Raw genomic sequence first — 5575 nt, 5'->3', positions numbered from 1 at the left:
AACACCGACCCGCCTTCAACTGGGGATTACCTGTATAGTTAAACAGAGGGGTGAGTTTACGGAAACTTAGTGTGTAATCCCCTAATAAGCAAACAGTCAATTAAATAGTAGATAAATGCAGTTTGGGCGTGAGCCCGTTACAGTAATAGTCTAGTTCAGTGTGGGCCTAAGCCCTTTCCCGTAATAGTAAACAATTGAGCTTGAGCCCATCACAATACCAGTAATCAATAGGGCCTTTCCCCAATTTCAGTAATAGTATCAGTGGGGCCTTGGCCCATAACAGTAATAGATATCAATCATGCAGTGAACAGTATGTAATATCATTATTCGATGCAGTAATAGTACAAAATCATTAATCAGTGCGATATGGAGTTAGAAATCCTACCCAATCCAGCCTCTACACACCACTCCGTCCCGCCAAACACACTATGTGGGGATAAAATCAACCCACCCAGGCAGGCACACCAAGATTAGGACCAGTTGCGGCACTAAACAGTATTGCAGCAAAGCTGCCAGTAAAATAAACGGCATATAGCCATCAGTAGGTCCACCGTCGTCTTAGGCGACCCATGCAACCTATCAGTACGGTACACTTCCTCCAAATATAACAACCCATCCCCATGCAATATATCGTGACATAATATCATACGTGTATGCAAGATGTCATGCTCAATCATAGTCGTAGATATCATAGAGCAAATCAGTCATACACAACATAAGGCCATAACAATCATTTCATCTCCTAAGGGTATAACAGTCATTGTACCCTATGGGGGTATTTCGGTCATCCTACCCTATTGGGGTATTTTAGTCATTTTACCCTATGAGAGTATTTTAATCATTTTACCCTATGGGGGTATTTTGGTCATTTTACCCTATAAGGGTATTTAAATCATTTTACCCTATGAGGGTATTTCGATCATTTTACCCTATAGTGGTATTTTAGTCATTTTACCCTATGGGGGTATTTCAGTCATTTTATTGACCTCTCGAAAGGTCCGTAGTCGCCTCGAGCGACTCAGGTAACCTAAATGGTCATAATAGTGTAAATGGGCCCAAGGCCCAATACTCTGTCCAAGTGGGCCCACATGCTCGTGCGACCGGTTCAGCTAAAATTTCACCACGGCTATGAGATCTACATAACCCAGTCCAATATTTACCGCAAATCGTGGATTTCATCCATGTGGACCCCACTAGCCTAATGAGTCCACACAACCCAACATGGCCCATTACGGCCAAAGCCCATGGAAATGCTCATGGAAGCCTCTACAGTCTCTCGTCCATGGTTCGTGGTTTTAGCTTACCACATGAGTGATCGCACGCTCGTGTAGTCTCAAATGCCGTATTTTTGGCTTTCTGGCTTTTGCCGTTCTAGAGTTACAATGGGGTGCTTACACACCTGAGGCGATTTACAGATTCCTTTCGTTTCGAACACTCTTATTCCGAAGAACAATGATCATCGCACCCTTGGCTCCCAGGCAATGTGGCAATCAACCTCGACCACCACCAGTTAGGAATGGAAGTAATGCAGGTTGGAGAAAGTGACGAAAACCTTGAAAACCTAGCCGATCTCTCCTCGAGAACAAAGAACAAATGAGATGATATATATATCTCTCCACAACAACAACCTCCCTAAATCCCAATATTCTCTCCTCAAATCTCTCCAAATATCCCTCCTCAATTCTCTCTATGACCAGTTCAAACTTCATTTAGTAATATTTCAATCTAACTCTACCACCCACACGAATTAGGTAGCAAAATAAATACTTCATTGCGCAACCCAGGACTTGAACCTCAGACCTCACAGTTACACAATAGGCCACCATGCCACTAGACTACAAGCTCTTTTTGTGTCATAAAACAAACACTAATATTTATAAGGCCTAAGTGCCAATGTCCATATTCATTTAAGAGCAAAACTAAAAATTCTACAAAAGCCAAGACTTGAACCTAGGCTTCTCAAACACTCCTAAACACTCCTAAATAACTTAACCACTGAAGCAGACATTCATTTATGTCACTTCCTTGCACAACTAAATATTTATGTGCAGTCTGCTAACTGTTCCCTTGTTGAAAACCTATTTCTTCTAGGCCCAAAATTTGGGGTGTTACATTCACAAGATCATCCTAGAAGATGGCGAGAAAAGGATGATTGATTGACAACGAAGACTGAACCCCATAATGAAGGACGTGGTAAAGAAAGAAATCATCAAGTGGTTAGATGCGGGTATAATTTACCCCATCTCAGATAGTTCATGGGTAAGTATGGTCTAATGCATGATAAAGAAAAGAGGTATTACGGTTATTAGAACGAGAATAACGAGTTGATACAGACTAGAACAGTTACGGGATGGAGAATTAGCACCAGAAGATCAACACAAGACAACATTCACCTGCCCGTATGGTGCATTTGTATTTAGACACATGCCATTTGGTTTATGTAATGCACCTGCTACATTTCAAAGATGTATGATGTCTATTTTTACTGACATGGTTGAGAAATACTTGAAAGTCTGTATTCGAAGATACATATGATGATTGTGTAGCCAATCTAGCCAAGGTACTAAGGCGATGCGAAGAAACAAACCTCATACTCAACTGGGAAAAATGTCATTTCATGGTACGAGAAGGTATTGTTCTAGGGCATCGGATAACGAGACATAGAATCGAGGTAGATAAAGGAAAGGTAGACGTTATTAAGAAACTCCCACCTCCAACATTTGTAAAGGGTGTTAGGAGCTTTTTGGGCCACGCTGATTTCTATCAAGATTTATCAAAGATTTCTCCAAAATTACTAAAACTTTATGCAAATTATTGGAGAAGGACATGACATTCAAATTTGATAAGGAGTGCTTAAGAGCTTTCAAAGATTTGAAGAGTCGGTTAGTTTCGGCACCCATAATTGTTCCACCAGATTGGGATTTTCCATTTGAATTTATGTGTGACACAAGTGACTTTGCAATAGGGGCTGTCATAGGCCAGTGAAAGAACAAAGTTTTCCATCCCATCTACTACGCGAGTAGGACTCTAACAGGAGCTCAACTGAATTATACAGTAACAGAGAAAGAGTTACTTGCTATTGTGTTTGCTTTTGACAAGTTTCGATCTTATCTTATAAGTACCAAAGTGACTGTTTATACAGGCCACTCAGCAATTAAGTATTTATTTGCCAAGAAAAATGCTAAGCCGTGACTGATCGGATGGGTACTTCTACTTCAAGAGTTTGATCTAGAAATTCAGGATCGAAAGGGAGTAGAAAACCAAGTAGCAGACCATTTGTTCGGATTGGAGCTGCAAGAAGGGAATTCTCCACTTATACCTATTCAGGAGACATTTCTAGATGAACACATACTGAAGGTAAATCATGTCCATAATACCCCTTGGTTTGCTGATATTACTAACTATTTAGCTTGTGGTTTTATGCCGATTGATAAGACATATCATCAAAAGAAAAGTTTTCTTCATGATGTGAAGTACAATGTCTGGGAAGAACCATACTTGTTTAAAAAGTGTGCAGATCAAATAATCAGGAGATGCGTGGCAAAAGATGAAGTATATAAGATTATATATCATTGCCATTTAGCTCCGAGTGGGGGAACTTCGAAGGTATACGTACTGCGGCCAAAGTATTGCAAGCCGGATTCTTTTGGCTGACACTATTTAAAGACGCATTTGCTTACGTAAGGAGTTGTGATCGATGCCAAAGGGTTGGAAACGTCACCAATAGAAATGAGATGCCTCAAAAAAACATCATTGAGGTAGAATTATTTGATGTTTAGGGTACTGACTTTCTCAGTCCTTTCCATCCATCTTTTGGTTTCAAGTACGTATTGGTAGTAGTAGACTACATGTCTAAATGGATTGAGGCTAAGGCATATCCGACGAACGATGCTAAGGTTGTAATGAAGTTTTTGCAGAAACATGTGGTCATAAGGTTTGAAACCCCAAGAGCCATCATCAGTGATGAAGGGTCCCATTTTGTGAACAAGTGGTTTAAATGGTTACTTGACAAATATGGAATGAAGCACAAGGTTGCCACAGCTTACCACCCGCAGACGAATGGGCAAGCTGAACTAGCAAAAAGGGAGATCAAAGGCATACTCGAGAAGGTAGTTTGCCCGAACCGACGAGATTGGTCCAAAAGACTGGATGATGATTTATGGGCCTATAGGACAGCATACAAGACACCTTTAGGGATGTCACCCTATGGGTTGGTCTTTGGGAAAGCCTGTCATCTGCCCTTAGAGTTAGAACACAAAGCTTACTGGGCTCTCCAACAACTCAACTTGGATATTAAGCTTGCTAAAGAGAAACAAATGCTCCAACTCAATGAGTTAGAAGAGTTTCGAATGTTCTCATACAAGAAGGCCAAATTACTTAAGGAAAGACTTAAGAGATGGCATGACAAACACATTCAGGTTCGAGAAATTGAAGTAGGTCAGGAAGTATTGTTATTCAATTCCAGATTAAGGTTCTTTCTAGGTAAGTTAAAATCACGTTGGTCTGGTCCATTTACGATTCACTAAGTTTATCCATATGGAGTTGTCGAACTTCAAAGCAAGGGAGGTAATTTTTGAGTTAATGCTCAGCGCTTAAAACATTACTGGGGAGATAAAATTGAACGGGATCAAATCCCGTTTATTTTATTAGATGATTAAATTTTCTTGTTTTCCTTTTTAAATAAATGATTTAGGGTATATTTTTGGGATTAGTATGTCTAAATAAATTCTGTCTAAGAGATTGGAACTTAAGCGGGACCTCTTGTGACCCCTCCAATCTTTCCTGGGAATTGATTTTAACATAATTTTCCGAGAGATTATTCCCTAATTGGCAAAATAAAATTTTAAGTTTTCAAACAAAAGGGTCAATTTTGATCCAAGTTTTAAATTGCAACTCAATTTCAAATTTTCTTTAAGTCTAGGTACTTAATTGAACTATTTTCAAAATTTGGTTGCTCCTTTAGTAAATATTAAAAATTAGATGTCTCTTTTTGTAAATATTTTCAAAAGGCATCTAGGATAAATGTTTTTAATTTAATAAATAAGATGATAATCATTAATATATAATTATATCTACTATAGTATATATTAATTATTATCAACTTTGCATAGAATTAGGATTAATTTAAATTTGATCATATTTAAATTAATAAGTATTTATTTTTAATAAATTAATAGCAAATAATAATTTAATATGCATTATATTAATTATTAATTGTTGTTAACTCTATATAGAATTAGAATTTGGAATATCTTAATTATTAATTTTTTCTAAGAATTCTAATTAAACTACTTTTCCTCTCATTATAAATTTCACCCACCTTTTTCTAGCCACAACACCGCTCGACAGCCCTATTCGACCAACAGCTCACGTGCGCACCAGCAGCTCACGCTGCTACTCCCGCTTGTGCCAGACTGACCTTCACACATCTGCTCGCGCGTGCCTCCATCTCCAGCAACTTATCAGGCCTAGTCGACGCAGTTGCTTGCTGCCCACTTCCCCGCATCCATGCAGCACACGCATACCCTGCTGCTCGAGCAAGGATCCCTCGATAGTGCCGCCTGCTGCCCGTGCA

This window comes from Gossypium hirsutum, chromosome D11, assembly GCF_007990345.1.
Source record: "Gossypium hirsutum isolate 1008001.06 chromosome D11, Gossypium_hirsutum_v2.1, whole genome shotgun sequence".
Classification (NCBI taxonomy): Eukaryota; Viridiplantae; Streptophyta; class Magnoliopsida; order Malvales; family Malvaceae; genus Gossypium; species Gossypium hirsutum.
This window is presented reverse-complemented; position numbering follows the sequence as displayed.